We start from the raw sequence: 19621 nt of genomic DNA on the forward strand, positions 1-19621 counted from the left end.
CCATGACCCTACTCGGAGGACTCCTGCTTTGATCTAGTTTTCACCTAGGATTTCCACAAGGGCGTGTTGGAGCAGAGGGCACACGGTGGGTCCCTGTGGATGTGGGCTTGGAGCTCATTCCTGTGGTCCGCTTGGGGCCTCGGTCTCCTCATCCATAAGACGGTGCAATATGAGGAGCACATCTGCCTCCCTAAGCACTTCCCGCTGGCTCAGTCACCTGTACAATGCTCACACCCCTCTGCACAGAGGAGGAAACGAGGCTCAGAGGCACGGTGGGCGTTTGAAACCAGAACGTCCAGTGCCCCTTGCCTCCTGAGACTTGGTGCGTCTTCCTGCTTGAGCCCGGCTCCGTGGGCTCAGAAGAGCTGCTGTGTGGCACCAGCCTTAACGTGGAAGTCAGTGGCTCTCGGACTTAATTGAGGCAGATTTATTTGTCATGTGATTCCAGGACAGAGGAGGAAGGGCAGCCCCATGAGGCTCAGGGGCCCCCCAGGGCCAGCCCTCCCTGCAGCTGTGGGTCACCCTACCCTGTGCTGGGCCCCTCCATTCCCAGGACACGGGTCAATCTCCTGGCCGTCACTCCATCCCCTCACCAGGTGGCTACCTTCCTCACCTGCAGGGCCAGCGCCCCCTGCAGCTGCCGTCTGACCCCCTGCCCTCACCTGGGGTCCCTGGGTGGAGGAGTCACAGCTGCCTGTCTGCAGTGCCCCAGAGCTCCGGCTCCCTGCTCACCTGGAAGGGTCCTCTCAGAGGTGGACTGCTGGCTCCTCTGCCTTCCAGAATGTTCTGTGGCTCTCTGGCTGCTGCCCTTGCTGGGACACCTCCTCTCCTTCTGCCCTCTCTCCAGGCTCCTGTCTTGTTCTCTGCTCTCTGGAATCGGGCTTCTTGTCCTCCCGCACCCCAGGCTCCTCAGGGGGCCAAAGACCACCCCATTTAGACCTTAGGTCCCTTCTTTCCCTGCCTGGGTCAGCTCTGTCCTGCTCTTCCAGCCCTTCCCTCCTCTGCGCTGGAGGGGCTCTGTCTGCAAGAGCCAGCGGACACCCCCAGGGGCTGGAGAGCAGGACCCAGGACCGGGAGTGCCGTTCTGCTATTTAATTGGATCGCATGAGGTTCTTAGATCATCCTTCCTACATTGTCATCAACCCCAGGACTTTTATCCTTGCTGTCCTGAGCCTGAAACACCCCTTTCCTGTCCCAAGTCTCTGCTTCTATTCAAATAGCGGCCACTCATCCCTCCGTTCCCTGGCCCAGGGCGGTTCCCAGCCTTGCCCCTGTTGCCTGTTTTCCTGGTGGTTTTTCTCTGAGCCCCAGCCCTTTTCCTTCTCCTACCTCAGGGCTGTGACTGCACGTGCTCATGTGAGGTCATCTGGCTCTTGTCCAGCCCTGTCCTCACGCACACTCCAAGCTCCAAGATGGCAGAGCGTGTGTCACCCCACTGCTGACCTCAGCTCTAAGGCGGAGCCAGGCTGCTGTGTTCTGTTTGCAACTTGGGCAGGGGGCAAGGAGATCACTTGTGCGACTGTAGCATGTGGCTGTGACCCAGGGCCTGCTAAGGTTGACAATCCAATATATACAGGAGGAAAGAAAGCAGGAAGGGAGGAAGCGAGGAGGAAGGGAGGGAGGCAGCCCTGCACCTGGGTCCCTCATCCTCTGCAGGCCCTGGGCAGAGCAGGGGCACCACCTGCTCAGTCTTTGCAGGGATGTGCCTTGTGGTGTCTAGAGCCCCAGGGCCATTTCCTCTGTGGCCAGAGTTCTTGTCACCTACGTGCCTATAGCTGGCTCTGCAGTCTGTGGCTGCCCCTGTGCTGTGCAGGTGGGCAGCAGGCGGGCGGCAGGTGGGCAGCAGGCAGGCAGCAGGTGGGTGGCAGGCTGGCTCCGGCTCCCCACAGTCTGCAAGGCTGGCCTGGCTGGTCGTGCTCTGGGCTGGGTCTGGTTTGGTCAGCCTGGCTTAAGTGGTCCCTTGGAGTCAGCGAAGATTCTCAATCTCACATTTAGCAAGGGACAGATCATTTTCTCTCAAGTAACCCGTAGCACTCAACAAGGTGACAAGGAATGTGCCTCCCTTCCTTTGTCCTGACAGAAGCAGATGGCTTTCCCTCATTTTGCTGATATAAGGACAGGGCCTGTGGGTCTGCTCGCCCTGCGCTGTGCTGACATGGTGGCAGGCTGGCTCCAACTCTGCATGGTTGCCCACGTACCTGGACATGCACTGGGCTGGGCCCGAGGGGACATCCTGGAGGAGATGATGTTAACAGTGGCTCTTTATGGGTGATGAGAGGAGGAGGAGGAGAGAGAGAGAGTCAATCCCAACAGAGGGAGGCGGCCAGTGAGCCGTGTGGAGGGTGGAGTCAGGACGAGGACCCTTGTCACCAGGATGGAGGAGGAGGCAGGGCAGGTGAGATGCAGAGAGGAGAGGGTGGTAGAAAGGTGCACGCAGGTCCATGGGCCGAGGCGAGGCCTTCCTCCGCGGGTCCGTAGAGAGTGGGAGACTGGATCAGCTGGTCACGGGCTTGATGTGGAGAGAGCTCCGCTGGTCACAGGGTAGAGAAGGGAAGAGGAGAAGGGGACAGGTTAGGATGTCACTGAGGACAGAGAGGGAGGAGTGAGGAGGGAGAAGGGAAGACAGTTGGACGAGCTGGTCTTAGAGCGGGAAGTGGGATGATTGGCAAGTCTCGGGAGCCTCCCTGCTGCATTGATGGTCAGGATCTGTGAGTCACGCTGGAATGAATGACTCATGGATGACCTCGTCACTAGTTTTTATCCTGTCCTGAAGAAACTTTAGTCTCATAAGTTTGAAGAGAAGGCCTTCTCTCAAGAGATTCAGGAGGAATAGAGTAAATATAAAGAGAAACCATCTCACTGTTGCACCCCAACAATGACTACTAAAGTCCCCATGTGAGGACCTGGCTCCTTTACCCCGGGTGACTCTGAGAACATGCTCGGTGTTGGCTCTGGGTTCCCCGGGGGTTTGGCTCCAGCTGCCCACAGAGGTGACAGGATCCATGGCCCCCTCTCGGGACATCTTGGGTTCCCCGGCTCACACTTCCTCTGGCCCGCTGTGCCCGACCTCAGACAGGCATATTCCAGAAGTTTCCCCTCAGCCACAGCAGGTGTGAAGCCTCCCAATCCCAGCTGTGCCTGTCTTCCTACCAAGTCTCTTGGCTGAAGGGGATCAAGTAAACTGAAGGACCCTGGAACAGGCTACTAAAATGGGATTTCTAAAACCAAGGGGCAGGGTAGGGGTATTAGCTCAGCTCTTGTGCAGAACACCACAGGCCAGTAGCTTCAGCAACAGAAACTTACTTTTGCATTTTGCCGCAGTCCGGCTGCAGCAAAATAACGGGGGGGGGGGGTGACGAGCAACTTGTGTACATTGATACAGCAGGAGTGGGAGCCGTTTATTGTAGGACAGGAGGGGTATATATACATTACACACACTTAATGGCTCGCTGGCATTACTTCACAAACCACTCCCTCTGGCAAAATGCCAGGCAACATCCTGACTTGTTTACAGACCCTAACATTTCCCCCTTTTGTTTAATTTAAATAACGACCATAGTGGTTTTTACAGAAACACCATAAATAACCTGCTACAAGCAGAAGGGGAGGATACAAAATGCCACAATACCAAGCCAATTGATGGCTCCATGCAAGAAGCCCTTGGAAAAATTATTCCAGCAATAACACCGTTTGCAATCAGTCACCATCCCAATAATACACACAGCTTAACTTAATCACCATCATCCCAATGGCTCGCTGGTGTCACCTCCCAACTACTCCTTCTGGAAAAATGCCAGACACCATCCTGATTTGGCTGTGGCTCTCAACAGCATGGTAGCATTAATTGTTAAATTTAGGAGATCACATGGTACAAAATACTCTGCAGGTGGGAAACTTAGGCTCAGAACGCTAAGCGCATACAACCTTGGAATAGAGGTGTCAGCGTGCAACGCCCGGGTTCCGACTGCTTCACACCATGACAACCGCCAATTTCAGTCTGGCTGTGGCCAGATGTTAGGGTCTGTAAACAAGTCAAGATGGTGCCTGGCTGGGCTGGGGATGTGGCTCAAGTGGTAGCATGCTCACCTGGCATGCGTACGGCCCGGGTTCGATCCTCAGCACCACATACCAACAAAGATGTTGTGTCCGCCGAGAACTAAAAAATAAATATTAAAAATTCTCTCTCTCTCTCTCTCTCTCTCTCTCTCTCTCTCTCTCTCTCTCTCCCTCCTCTCTCACTCTCTCTTTAAAAAAAAAAAAAAAGATGGCGCCTGGCCTTTTGCCAAAGGAAGTGGTTTGTGAAGTAACGCCAGCGAGCCATTATGTGTGGAGATTCCTGATTGGTTGACTGCTGTATCTAGTTTATGTTAATTAGATAAGCTGTGTGGAATGTATATATACCCCTCCTGTCCTGCAATAAACGGCTCCCACTCCTGCTGTATAAAGGTACACACGTTAATCGTCACCCCCCCACCCCGGGTTATTTTGCTGCAACCAGACTGCGGCAGCCAGAGTGACTGAAGTTGATGGATCCAGTTAGGTGACATGTGACCGTGTAACCTTCCTTATCTTTAGTGGACTTCTCAGGTCAGTGGTGCCCACTCTGCACCCCTGGGAACTCCTCTGCGCCCTCTGCATACCCTGAATACGTAGGCTGAACTGTTTCAGAGTTGGTAAACTATAGCCCAGAGGCCAAATCGGGCCGTTGATTTTTTAAAAAAATGGTTATTTATCATGCAAAATGCACATCGCAGAATTGACCATCTTAACCATTTTGAAGTTCACAGCTCAGGTGCATTATTAAATGCTGCTGCGTTGGTCACCTTCTCACCTCTGTGGCCAAGAGAACAATTTTAGAGGAGGAGAAGTTTATTTGGGGATCATGTGTCAGAAGTCTCATTTTGGGGGGCACCTCTGTCTCAACCATGACAAGTACCTTCACCTTGTGCTGCCATCACCACCAGCCATCTCCAGGTCTCTCATCTTCCCAGGCAACTACTTTGTGCCATGAAACAAGACCCCGGTCCCCTGCTGACCCAGAAATCTCCACTTGACTTTGCATCTTTGTGCATTTGACTGCTGCTCCAGGTACTTCAAAGAATGGGATTATGAATGCACAACAGTGAAACTCTTCATCATTTACAACCACAAGAATGGGCAGTTATACCCATGCATACATGATATACTTTACTGTCATGTGTGTCGTATGTCTAAAAAGAACAAATTGTGTGTATGTGTGTATATATAAATTCCTTTCTTTATGAAGGCTGAATAATATTCAATTGCATCTACAATGTGGGCATGCCACATTTTGCTTTGCTTATCTATTCACATGTTGGTGAGCATTTATGTTGCTCCACCTTTGATTATTGTGAATAATACTCCCATGGACATGGGTGTAGAAATCATTGCTTGGATTTGTAAATGAGTTTTCAGTGGAATATAATTGTGCCCACCCATTTATACATGGTCTATGGCTTCCAGTGGTGGAATTGAATGTTTGCACCAGAGACGGGATGTCCTCAAAACCAAGAATATTGGCTATCTGGTCATTTATAGAAAGAGTCTTCCAAGCTTTTAACTAACAGGATTAGGGCCTCAATCAGGTTTTGCCTAGCCTCTGAGCAGAGCATTTCCTATCCCTGGGTCTCAGTTTCTCCCTATGTATAAGGAAAGTTTGGGTTATTCTGTGATTTTCTAATTGTGGTTTCTGGGTCTCTGGGGTCACCAGTAGTGCTCACAGTAGGGTCTATTGGTAGAGCGGACACTGGTGGGAATGGGATAAAGCTCCAAAACTCTTCTGCCCATTCATCACTTCTCCATCTTCTCTCTTCTATATCCCAGACTGGACATGTTTTGCTCAAGATTTACTTGGAACCCCCCCACAAATGTTAGCTTTAGAAAATGTTTTGGCCCTGAGACAGGAAGGATCTGGGTATGTCCTGGGTCTTTTGATCCCCATGTGGGTTCTGGGTGTCATGAGATTGTGAAAAGCCAGTTGGGAGGGGGAGACTCAGTCCTTCAGGGTGGGGCACATGGCATTCCTCTTGGACAGCAGCCACTCTGGGAGATGGAGGAGGCACTCAGAGTTGGGGGGCACAGCTCTTTGGGGCCTTGGGTATTGCTTTGTCATGATGTGGATGATGGAAAGGGAAGTGGAACATCTCTGGGAAATGTGCCACCAAAGGGTCCTTCAAGGCAGGGTGGACAGAGCTATCACCCCAGACCCCCTCTCAGCTCCAATGTGTTTGTTTGCTAATAAAATAACTGGTGAGGTCCCCTGAGGTTCCAGATTGCCACACAGGAGGTGAACATGTCCTTGTTCACCTGCTGATGGCCAAGAGATCTGTACTGTGGAGCCTCCCTGTCCCTCTGCGTGGGTGCGGGGCCCGCACAGAACTGTCCCATTATCCTGAGCCTGTGTCAGGTGGCTAGGAAGAATGGCCCAGTCGTACCACAAATAAATAAGGCATGCATTTCTAAAATACCCCCAGTTTGTCTCCATACTGGCCTTGTGAAGAGATCCAAGTGGAGTCCTCACGGCTCCTCTAGTGTGTTAGTTCACTTCACTGTTTTGGAGGCTTGTGCATGTGGAATGGTGGTGTCTGTGTTCCCGTTGTCCTGGATCCGGAGGTACAGTGTACCTGGGCCTGGGCCTCCTCTTGGGGCCGGGGGCATTATTTGCAGTTGAGCTTGGGGTCCTGTGCATTCTAGGAGGAGCTGGTCTGGAGGACTGTAGGCTCTGCCAGCTCTCCTGACAGTCTGCACTTGAGCTTCAACGGCACACCTGGGGGACACCTGTCCTGCCTGGTCCTGAGGTGGACGCTGTGCACCCCGGGAGGAGACTCTGATTATCATTCATGTCAGGGGGAACAGACCTCAGAGAGGGAGGGCCCTTCCCCTGAGATGAGAAAGAGACAGTTCTTATTTAGGTAAATTTAGGTAAATTCTTTACTGCAGCACACAGTGACTAGTGACAAAGTTGGGTTTCTGATTGGGCCCTCCACGTGACTGCTGTCCCTCGCCTGACCGGCTCCCCTGTCCGAAAGGAATGTGATATGCTCTCGGTTCCTGTTCTAGAGCGTGGCTCTATCCATTCGCCACGGCTTGGCTGCTTCTTCAGGTGGGAACCCGCCTATCACAGAGGCCGGTGTGTCTGGAGCCTGCTCTCCTGAGATTTTCTGAGATGGCTGCAGGGGGCTGCCTGGGTTGGTGTTGTGGGCCCGGCCACCCACCCACGTTCTCTTCCCTCTCATGGAAGGTGCTCACATTGATGGCCTCAGGACTTGCTCCGGCCCCTGCCTCTTTCGGGTCCATACTCCACTGTCATTTCATTCTGGAAGGGCATTCTCTCCCTCAGAGAGTCTCCTGCACCTGGCTGTCCCCTCACCCTGTTTTGTCACAACACACATCATTTTCCGACACTCTCCCAGGAATCAGCAAACTTTCCATCAAGGGACAGAGAACAAACAGTTTCAGCCCTGGGGGCTCTGTGGGCTCTGTGGTGGCCACTCATTTCCACGGCTGCAGTGCAAAAACGTCCAGGGACCAGGCGTAAATGGATGAGCCTGGTGTTTCAATAAAACTTTATTTACAAGAATGTGTGGCGGGCTGGACTTGGCCCACGGAGTATGCTTCATGTGCTTCCTGTCTCTATCATCTGACAGAAGGTAGGGAACTTATTTAGGGGAGATTCATTACTCTGTCCCAGAACCTAGAATGTAGTTGTCACTCAATGGATACTGAATTATCAATGAGTGAGTGCTTGAATTTCTCCCTTTCCTTTTAAAAAACAGCTTTATTGTATATTCATAGAAATGTAATTTGATCAGTTTCACTGACCAATACCTCCCCCCCTCCCCTCTCCCACCACTCTGTAAAATTACTATGCACCAATAAAAAGGAAAAATGGCTTAACCACGATATAATTTGCATAGGTAGAGTTCACCCATTTAAAGAGCACAGTTCGACCCTGTGCTGTCAACCCCCTCCCTCCTCCTCCCCAATCCTGACCCAGCCCTAGGCAATCACTAATTTATTTCTATCCCTTTGGATTTGACTTTTCTGGCCACTTTGAATAAGTGGAGTCACACAAAACGTGGCCTTGTGCAACTGCTGCTTTCCTGCACGAAAACATTTCTGAGCCTCCTCTATATTGCCGCAGGGACCAGGACTTCATTCTATTTTGTTGCTAAATAATAAGACGCTGGGAAATACGCATTTTATGCACCACTCATTGGCTGATGGATGCCTGTGCTCCCCCGTTTTCTCCATTTTGGAACACAGACAGTGGCTGAAGCTGCTTGAACACTCCCGTGCAAGCTTCTGTCTGTGTGGTCTCACTTCTCTTGGATGTGCACCTGGAGCAGAAATGTTGGGTTGCACAGTAGCTGTTCACTTAGCGTTTAGGGAACTGCCAAATTCTTCAAAGTGGCAGCACCAGTTTACAGCCCCCAGGGAGGAGCCTCTATGCATCTTGGCCCATGAGGGCTACTATCCATCCTTTGGTTCCAGCCATCCTGGTGGGAGGTGGTGCCTCTCTGTGTTGCTGGTTTGCCCTTGCCCTGGCCAGCAGCGATGCTGGGCTGTAATCTCTGTTCTCATCAGCCCCTTGTGTATCCTTTGTGGAGATATGTCTGTTCACATCCTTGTCCATTTAAGAGCTGAGGGATATGTGTTTATTATTTTTTAATGGAGGTGCAATAATTCATTATATATTCTGGAAATAAATCCTTAAGTAGACACATGATTCATAAGTATTCTCTCCAATCCTGTGGGCTGCCTTTTCACTTTCTTAATCAGATCCTAGGAAACATAAAAGCCCTGGATTTTGATGAATCCCAACTTATCTATATTTTTCTTTGGTCTTTTGTGCATTTGCACCCACCAAGGTCGACCTCAGTTTTTCTTGGAAGAGTCTGTTAGTGTTAGCTGTCTTATTTAGGCGTAGGGTCCACCTTGAGTCAGTTCTGCAGGTATGAAGGGGAGGGTCACATCCACTTCCCGCATGTAGTCGTAGTTCCAGGACCATTTGTGGAAAAGGTTTTCTTCCTCTATTTTATCATCTTGACACCTTGGTAAAGAATCCCTTGACCATGAGCACCCAAAGGTTCATTTCCAGGTTCTCAGTTTTATTCTGTGGTCTGTGTGTCTGTCCCTATGTCAGCACTGCACTGTCCTGAGGGCTGTAGTTTGTAACAAGCCTGAAACCAGGAAGTGTGAGTCGTCACCTCATCCTTCTTTTCCAAGGTTGTTTGGCATCTTCTCCTTTTTATCTACCAATGGCGGCAGTGGCTCGCAGGGTGCTGTCCTGCTCAGAGAGCTTTGGAATTGCCTGGAGCGAGCTTTAAAGGCTGTTCTTTCTAAATGAGGAGAGACCTGTGGGGTGAGTTGGAGGCTCCTAGGCTTGCTTCCCCCTGGGGTAGTTCTCCTCCCTGTCTGCATCCGGGTCTCTCCATCTTGAAATGAGTTACTCAGACTAGACGGAAACTAGTCCCTGACACCATCCCCTCGTTGGAAAAAATCACTGGGCCCGAGAGAGCCACGTGACAAACTCAGGGTGAGAAAGGGCACACGAGGCTCACTGAACTGCCTGGAGAAGGAGTCCGGGGTTTAACCACATTAGAAAGTTGTTTCCTTCAACATCGACCTTAAAAATGAACTTGAGGTCCACCAGACTCAGTGATGTGGGATTGACTGAGGAAGGGATGATTGTAGTCCAGAGTTGAACGATCTTGGGTATTTTTTTTTTTTTTTTGGTTTAAATTCAGTTCATCCATTTGTTTCCTTTCTCTTATCTGAGTTCTTACCCAGATATTAAGGGGACATTTCAAAAAAAAAAAAAAAAGAAAAAGAAAAAAAGAGGCTTCAAGAAAGGATTTAAAAATCAGAGTAAGGGCTGGGAGAATGTGTGCTCAGCCTGCCTGAGCTTAGAGAAAGCCTCCACTCCTTATGGCCTCTAGATCTTCTGCCTCCAAAGGGACCCAGATGAGATGCGTTATCACCTCCAGGTCATGCAGAGTCCCTAACCCTGTGCCACCCCTTGGCCCTCCTGCTGCTGTGGTTCTGTTCCTCATCAGGTGCCTGAACTTGGATCCATTGTGGCTAGATGCGGTCCTCAGTGAGGAAGGGCAACGTTTCTTCACTGACATGGTGGGAATTTGGGGGTTTCATGTCCCCACAAAGATGTACACAAATGAATAGTGCAGAGAGGTACGGCTGGAGAGGTGGCTGGGGGCGTGGTGAGGAGGCGTGGCCAGGAGGCGTGGCCAGGAGGCGTGGCCGGGGAGCACAGGGCTGCAGGTGTTCACCCTGAGCTGAGATGGGGAGATGCAGGGGCTGGACCACCTGTGCCAGGGAATTTGATGGCATTCTAGGAGTGTTTGAGTCAGAGAAGAGATGTGACTTTATCCCGAGAGTCCTCTTGGAAGGCAATGTGGAGAGCAGGAGGGGGACCAGAGAGAGGCTTGGCCCAGGTGATGGGGGTGGTCCAAAAAGGTACAGACGAGAAAGGGCAGGACAGCGGTGGGACAGGAGTCTGTTCTGAGCTCAGTCAGGATGGTGGTCTTATGGGGAGGCTGCGGAGGGTGTGAGGGCAGGAGATTCAGGTGGACTCTGGTGTGGGGCTTGGCCCCCGGGGGGAATGTGGTGCTATTAAATGGAAGATGGCACCAGGGAGACACGTTGGTTGGGGTAGTTACTGCAGCACTTGGAGGGTCTAGTTGTTTTGTCCCAGTAGGCTGGCAGTCCCGGCAGGGGGAGCTGCCCTTTGCCCTGTCACAGGCCCTGAACCCTCGTTCTGTGACTGTCCTGGGAAGGAGAGTTGTGGTTGAGATTCAAAATAATCATGAAGGGTCCTGGCTTCCTGGTCTGATGTATCCTCTTCTCCCTGCTTGGACAGGGTACTGCACATGCCATGCCTCAGAGCCCTAGCCCCCAGCCCCTGGCCCCTCATACTATTAACTGGGAGATTACACTCAAAGATTTTGCTTTTTCATTTGAAGAAATGATTCCCACTTATCTCTGATCTAGACCAGATTGGCTTAATATGAAACCAAAGACCCTTGGTGGCCCAGAACTGATGCTTACTGGGCTGTTTCTGGACTGGGAGTGCTGGTGATCTCAGATGTGTCCCCAAAGAACAAGCCTGAGACCCTGTGTGTGTGTGTGTGTGTCTGTGTGTGTGTATGTGGGTGGGTGGGTGTGCGCGTGTGTCTATGCAACCCAGGGAACAGATGCGAACCAGTTGAACACCAGCTGAGCACTCTTGCTGTTGACAGCTGGATGACATCAGACTCTGGTTTTGGTCCACCCTGGGTCTTGACACCCCGTTGACTCCCACAGCCCTTTCTCCGTGGGAGGCAGCCCTTGGTGTATGGTGGGAAGGCACCACTCCTGGGTCCTGTCCAATCTCTGACTCTTACCAGGCCAGTGACCTTGGACAAGTCTTCCAACTCTTCAGAACCTTGCTTTGGCTATTGTGAAATGCGGAGTCACAAACCTCAGGGAAGAGCAGCTGTAGGGTCCAATTAAATGCAAAACAGATGTGAAAATGGCCCATGTCCCTGGCACCTCCTCGGCCACAGTGTTTCCTTCTGTGCAATGGGAAAAGTGATTCAGGGATTGCTGGGGTGTTTTCTGGCTGAATGCTCCTGCTGAGACATGTTCAGTAAAACACGTTTCTGTGTGAAACAATCAGAGTTTGAGTGATGGCATAGGCCAAGTCTGTGGTCTCAGAGTTACCAACTCAAATGTGCACAGGAACCAGGCAGGTAGAACAGAGCTGGCCAGGGTTGGGTGGGGGACCCTGAAACTTGAAGACAGCTCGTTCTGTCTAAAGTGGGTGGTGGCTATTGTTTAGCTCCAGTTGGCTGAATTCAAGCAGCCGGCCAGGTTCCGCGATGCTAGGTCTGACTTTTGTGAAGTCTGACTTTTGAAGTTGGCATCTCACTGTATTTCAGCCCTCTCACAGTCAAATGAGGTCTGTCTAGGAGCTGGGTGTGGCTGCAGTTTGCAAAGCCACTAATCCTTGGTGAAATTCCTCTTCCATTAAGGCCTGGCTCAAGCAACCCACTCTGGGTAGGGCTGTCTGTCTGTGCTCCTGTCTTGTCCAGAAGACACACCCCCCAGTGTCCACCCTCCTTCCTGGGTGCCATTCGTGAGTTGCTAGGTGTGCCCCCGTCAGACAGGAGCGTCCCATGGGCAAAGCCTGGGTGTCAGTCACCTTGTTCACCTCTGCATCCCGGGGCCAGCAGAGACCCTGGACACCAAACTCTCGGTCAGAGTCAGGTGAGCCAGCGGACTCTCCCTCCAGCCTCTCTCTGCTTTCCTTTGGTTCCCTCCATCGCGTAAGTTAGTGCAAAATTCTTAGAAGACCGTCTGACTCAGGAGTCGGGAGAGCTGGGTCAAAGCCGGCCTGTATCTCATTCTCTCGGTGACATGTGCACAAGGAGGCAGCCCAGGGGGCCGGGGCCTCACCCTGTCTGCCCCCGAGCCCATGTTCCTATCACTGCAAATCAAACTCAGCAGCCTCAAGAACCAGAGCCTCCGTGTCCTGAGCCCCTGCCTCATGCCCTCTGCCGAGCCCGTGATGAGAACGTGGTACAGCAATCACAGCAGCCCCCGGAGGGAGTCACTCAGGGGCCGGGATGCACTTCTAGGTACTTCCCAGGGGTGCTCACATTTGAACAAGGGCCTCTCATTGTTCCCACTTTACAGATGTGAAAACTGAGTCACAGAAAGGTGGAGTAAGCTGCCCCACGCTCTGCAGGGAGGACAAGGCCAGTCGGGCTTCAAAGTCACCCCATCTTGCTCTAGAAGTCCTGTTCTTGGGGGTTCCGTTAAACTCGCTGCGTCGGCAAGCTGGTTATGATGGGAATAACGCACGCCTTAGTAGTTCATTGCCTTTTTTCTTTGTTGTTTCTTGGTACCAGGGATTGAACCAGGGGTGCTTAACTGCCGAGCCACATCCCCAGACTTTTATTTATTTATCGAGGCAGGCTCTCACTAGATTGCTTGCAGTCTCGCTACATTGTCGAGGCTGGCTTCACACCGGTGATCCTCCTGCTTCAGCCTCCTGAGCCGCTGGGATTATAGACATGCGCCACCATGCCACCATGCCCGGCACTTCATTACTGTATTCCTCGGTAGTGTTCCTGGCATGGACGTGCAGGCTCCTGCATCCATCGGCAGTTACGAACAGCACTGCTCAAGATCCGTGTGCGGGCTTTTGTGGGGCATGTTTTCAATAAATACCCAGGAGTGGAATGCTGGTCCAATACGTGGGCACCTTGACTGTGTCAGAAACTGCCAAGTGTTTTTTAAAGTGTTGGTGCTACTTTACGCACTTCCCGCCATGTGGGAGTGGAGCTGGCTGTATCTGTGACACCTTTTAGTATTGCCAGCTTTTAAGGGCCGCCCCTACAGGTGCACTGTGGTGTGTCATTTCTGTGTGAGAATTTGTCTTTCATGATGAGGACGTCGAACACCTTTCCCACCTCATGGGCCATCCACATCTCTTCTTTGGCAAGATTTTCGTTCAAACTCTGGACATGAGTTCTTCGTCAGATAAATAGTTTGCATTTTCCCCACCAAACGTGTCTTTCGTCCTCTGAACAGTGTCTTTCGTAGACTAAGTGTTGAATTGTGCTGAGCTCGAGTCGTCAAGACTCTTGCTTTTTGTTCTAAACTAGGAAATTCTCTCCTAGCCCAGGGCCACGTGGACATCCCCCGAGTCTCCTCTCGCAGCAGTGTCACAGCTCTGTGCGGAGCTCTGAGGTCTCCTGCTGTGTTCTTCCAACAGCGAGGTCATGGGTTGGCTCTGCCTGTGTTCGGTTTACAGATGAGGAAACCGGGTGGAGAGCCGTTCAAGGGCCGCAGGCGGGAAGGCCAGCGTTCCTCAGAGCTCCAAGCTTGTCCTGATCTTGTTTGGCGTTAGGAGAACTTGTTGGAGGAAGTGGCCGTTCTCAGGGCCCCCTGGAGCGTTGTTTTGGGGAAGTGGCAAGAATTTCCTTCATATCCTTGGCCTTTTCTCCCCTCTGAAACAGACTCTGGTGACACAGAACCCCAGGTGAGTGTGGGGACAGCAAGACAGGGCCAGGAGAAACCGACAAATGGTGCCTGATGGAGCTGGTGGCTGCTGGGGTGACTGGGGCACCTGTCCCTCGGGCAGCCTCCAAGGGACCAAGCAGAACATGCCAGAGAACTGACCCCCAGAGGCGGTGGAGGCTGGCCTCTCGCCCCCCCACTCTCAACTGCACTGCTGAGGGAAGCCCCCTTTGGACTCCATAACCTCACGCTTCTGGGGGACAAGCGGATTCCAGTGGGTTGGCAGAGACCCCTGAGGTAGCAAAGCAGAGGGACGTCCCTGCTCTGCCGACATGTGCAGAAGAGCCAGCCCAGCTGTGCAGAAGTCAGGTGTGGCCAGAGCATGTGGCAGGGCACCCAGAGACCCGCCACGCGCCACCTAGAGAGGTTCGCAGACCCTCTGCCTTCTTTCCAGGCACTCTGGTCTCGCGCCCTCCTGGCAGGTGATGAGCGCCTGGGGGCTCCGGCTGGCCTCTGTGGGGCAGCAGGGTGCACAAGGGGCTGCTCCGTGTCCTCGCGGGGGCCACCAGAAGTGTAGAGGGTGCATGTTCCTTTTTAACGCAGCCCTGCCGATCTTGACAGCTGGCCACACCTTTCCAAAGGGACCTGAGAGCTTCCCTGTGGCTCAGGCATGGTGGCTTGCAGAGAGTGAGAACAGGACACGTGTTGTCTGGCTCTGTCCACCTCCATTTTAAAATTTGCCACCCAAAGAGTTGTGGTAGCTCCTCATTCCTTAGCTCCGGTGGTGTTGTATAGCTGTGTGTGTGTGTGTGTGTGTGTGTGTGTGTGTGTGTGTGTGTGTGAGAACCTTCTCCCCACAGCTGCAGAACCATGTGTGTGCATTTTTACCTTCTCGGTTATGAAGGTAGGTCATGGTGCACTTTATGCTGAGGATTTTATGAGAACGTCACATCTGGATGCTTGGAACCATCTTGAGAAAACTCCAGTCTTATTGCAAAACCAGGACCCTATGAGACCCGAGTCTCAGTGAGGTGGACAAAGTCTTTCTCCACAAAACCAAACAAACAAATCAAAATACACCCAACAATATAGAGGTGTCCTTGCAACGTAAGCAAGACAGAGCAAACGGAAGGCTGAGGATTAGGGAGACGAGGCCGGGCCTGGAGTCTGCCCTTGTGTGGTCTCGCACTGGGACCTTCACCATGCCACATTGATGTGGCCCAGACACCAGCTGACCTGATGGCCCCGAAGGGTATCAGCCAAGAAGGTCTCCCAAGGGAGGAGGGCCACCACACAGGCATGGGAGGTGCCGGTGTTGACGGGGCTTGGAGGGTCGCCTCTCTGCTCAAACGAAGCTTAAGGTGTCTGCTCGGCTAACTCTGCCCTGGGGAGGCCTCTCCCATTCTGGTGCTGGGCTGAGGGAGTGCGTTGAGTTCCTGGGATGCTGTCACAAACTGGGTTCTGGAGGCCAGAGTCTAAAGGCAAGAGGGGTGTGTGTGTGTGTGTGAGAGAGAGAGAGAGCAGGCTGGTTCTTCCCGCCAGCTCTGAGGAGGCTCTGTTCCGTGCCTCCTGGTTCCCTGTGGCTGCCATAGCCGGTACCGTGGGTTGCAGAGGCATCACCCAGTCTCTGCCTCCATTGCCACCAGGTGTTCTCCAGGTCTGGGTAGAGGCTGCCTCTCTTTTCTCTCAGGAGGACATTTGCTGGTGGATTTAGGGCCTACCTTGACAATCTAGGAGGATCTCATGGTGACACCCTTGGGTTGGTTACATCGGCAAAGACCCTTATGATCATGTTCTCAAGTTCTGGGTGGATATCTGTTGGGAGGGCCAGCACCTAAACACTCTGCATCCTCCCACCTGAGGCCAAGGAAAGGGAGAAATGGGTGGACTTAGTGACTGACAGAGATGAGCTTGAATTCAGGTCCATTTGACCTCTAACCTCTGACCTAACTGTCTAGCCCATGGCTCCCTTGTTCTGTGTTCCTGATGGGGACAGCCATAGTGTACCTGTCCCTAACTTATCAGTCTTTCCAACCCTCATGCCACCCCTGTGCGATGGTCTGACTGTTGTCCCCGTGGGTGGCTGGGGTGACTAAGGTTGAGAAGGGTGGAATGTCCTGAGGGGTGTCACGTGGTGGGCAGGAGGCCCACTGTGCGTTTGCTCCAGCACCACCGACCCCCAGAGGTTGGCCTCTCCTTTCATCCTCCCTCTGGAGCACGACAAGGAGCCGGGCACTGAGTGCAGCCTTGCTGTCTGCACCTGCTCAGCAGGCTGGATGCCCTGCTGCTGCTCCGGGTGCAGCCACGCGGCCTCCCAGCTCTGTTCCTCTTCCTCCTACCTCTGGGCCTTTGGTAGAGTGACGGGGAGGGCACGGGGCTGTGCGTGTCCTCGCTTCCCTCTTTACGGCTGTACTCAGTCACTGAGCACGATGATGAAGTTTGAGCCTCCTTCTGCCTCCGTCGACTCCAGGGCTGGGTCACGGGCCGGCCTCCACCAGATGTGAGCCTTAGCGTTCTCACAGCTCAACTTGCCACTTGATTTGGATCACAGGAGCAGTGTCAGCCCGCTGTCTTTGATGCTGGCTGTTGGGTTTCATAAAAATTATATGAAAGTTATAAAAGGGTGATAAGGCCTTCCCGTTTTACCACCAAATGGAAAAGTTGTCCACACAAAGACTTTATAACCATCTTGTAGCAATTTCAAGGCTCTGCATCACTTTAGCAGATTATGTATTAAGAAGCCTTTGAAAGGAGCAGTAACCTTTGGTCCAACATGACAAGACGGGAGGCAACGGCCCTGCTTCTGCATTGCACAGCCTGGAGTGGACCCTGGGCTTACTCAGAAGTGGTGGACCTGGGCACTGGTTGACGACAGGGATTTCCTAGTCACATTCTGGCCTTCTCAGAAATATTGTCATTTAGAAACAGGATTGATGTACAGCTGCTGTGGAAGTCCCTGAGGGCGTGGAGGGGCTCCTGGCACAAGGGAGCCGGTGACGGAGGCAGCAGGCCTGGGTCCGTCCTAGGTGCCGCTCCCTGCTCTAGGTTTGGAAGCCTCTGTCTTCTGAGCCTCAGTTTCCACCTCTAACACCTTCACCCCATGGGTCTCACTGGGGGTCAAGTGTCAAGTACAAGATGAGGCTTTGTCTTTCTCTGGGCCAGCTCAGATTGTCCTTCCTGTTAACGTCAGTCCATGTGGTTTAATACGATTCTTGAACTGTGTGAGCTTATAATGCTGAGTTTTTCTCCTGGGAGAATCACGTATGCAGATCAGTAATTGTTTATGTAAAACCTTCACTTTCTGATCTAAAAACTGCATATTCACGCAACTGAGGTGGGTTTGTTCTTAGGGTGGCTTTCATGCATTCCATGGCTGTAAATAACAGAAACTGGTTCTCTCATGGCTCTGGCAATGGGAATCTCAGACCAAACCCTGCCGTGCCCTGGAAAAGGAGGCCACCTCCTCCAGTGTCTGTGGCTCCAGAGTTCCTTGGCTTGTGGCCGCAGAGCTCCAATCTCTGCCGATGTCTTCTCAGGTGTCTCCAAACTCCCTCTGCCTTTCCCTGAGAGGGACACTTGTCACGGCATTAGGGGGCCACCCGATAATCCAGCATGACCTCATCTCAATAGCCGTAAGTTCATTTCATCTGCAAAAGACCTTGATTTCAGATAATGTCACATTCACAGATTCTGGATGGACACCGGTTTTGGAGGGGGCTCTATCCAACCCATTTCGTTAGGCGACTAAGAACCGAGAGTTCTCTTTGGGAAAAGACAGCTTAGCTCTGAAGGAGGCCTTCCGAGTAACCACCCCCTCTTATGGAAGGGGTGCTGCCCGGCACAGAGGTGCTGCCCTCCTCCTTACTGTGTCTCAGTGCAGAGCTTCTGTAGACAATAAGCCCACCACATACAGACAAGGACAAAGAGACTCACCCATGCAGAGGTGGCCCACGGTCTCTCTGAGGCCCTGGGGCTGACCTCTTGTCTCTGCTGGTGTCCCAGCAACGTGGTGGGGGTTCAGGGAGTGGCTTCTGGGCCGCTGGTTGAGGGGTGGAAACAGAAATCTGGGACATACTTTGTCATTGTTCAAGCTCCTGGAAGTGTTCCGCCTGTGTGACAGCCGGGCCACTCACCCTCCGGAAGCCCTGTCCTTCCTGCGTCTCTCTGGCCTTGTCCACCCGCCCATGATGCCTGGCCATCCTGCTCCTCATCTGGCCTCTGAGGGTCTTCTGTTGCACCACGTGTCGGGGCCCTGGCTCAGGCCATCCCTGGGAGTCCCCTCGGCCACTGCCTGTCTTCCTGTAGGCCCCTCCTTCCCTGCCACGCAACGTCACCCTTCTACCAGGCACCTGTGACTGTGTGTCTTCTCCACTTCCGCTCCTTTCCTCCTGAGTCCCCTACCTCTGCGGCCCTGTCTCTCCACCACCCTCACTCATCATCCCTGACCCCCTCTGGAGCCATCTCTGTGCACCACAGTGCTCAAGGCCTGTGCGCTTCCTGCTTCCTGTGTGTCCACCTGGCGTCTCTTCCTGGAGCACCTTCCCTGGGCCCTGCTGGCTGCAATACACACCTTTCCTCTCCCTGTCCCTCTTTCTGGCCTGGGTCCCTGGTGTGGGGCTAGGACCTGGCACATAGTAGGTGCTCAGCAAATGTTTGCTGGGTGACTGGGAGAGGCCTCCTCTCTGCCTCTGAGCCCCCACAGTGTGGACGCCAGAGCCCGAAATCAGCTGCTCATTCCTCCCTAATACCCCTTTACGGCTCAGGCCAGGTGTGGCCCAGTGACCCTTGCTATCAATCTGCCACACAGCTGAGAGCAGGACGATTGGTTTGCAGCAAGATTTTCACAGGCCCAGGGTGAGAGGACAGGAGGGACCCTGCAGCCTGCCCAACCAGGCTCCCTGTTCACCTAGTAGGCAGGGCTCCCAGGTGACACTGCTCTTGGCCTTGTCCCCTCCAGGTCTGGACTGAGAGGTGAGAGCTGACCTGGTCCCCCTCAGCCCCTCCCTACTGCTGATCGGAGTCTATTCTCCAGCTTCTCCCTGGGCACCCTCCCCAACCCCAGAGCCACCGAGGCTTCCACGACAGCAACGAGCAGTTACAACCCTTCTGTTGCCTTTGGGAGCGACTCTGTCCTACCTTCCAAGGGCAGAGAGGTGAAAGCAGACACAGTCATGAGCCAGCGAGCCAGACACCGAGGGCCCTTCCTCCTCCTTGGCAGCAGGCAGAAACTCCTGGGCCTGGCCTCGCTGCTTCCCATGGCTGCAGGGGTCAAGCCTTTGGACCGTAACACGCCCTTGCCCTTGCCCTGGGGACCTAGTCTCTGCCCTTTCCTCCCTAGTGCTCCTTGATGGTGGCCCTCTCCGTGTGGGCACTGCCTGCCTCACTCACCATAGCCTGGTGCAGGCACATCCTAGGAGCTCAGGAAACATTTGCTGAATGAATGGAGGGGTGTTGGAGCACATCCGGGATCTCAGGGCTGGGGGACCCCACTGGAGAATCAGTGAGAGATAAGGAACGTGGGTCTCCAGTAAGGGCAAACACCAGGGTCCCCATCACGATGGGCCACGTGGGGAGC

The sequence above is a fragment of the Urocitellus parryii genome, chromosome 6, assembly GCF_045843805.1.
Source record: "Urocitellus parryii isolate mUroPar1 chromosome 6, mUroPar1.hap1, whole genome shotgun sequence".
Classification (NCBI taxonomy): Eukaryota; Metazoa; Chordata; class Mammalia; order Rodentia; family Sciuridae; genus Urocitellus; species Urocitellus parryii.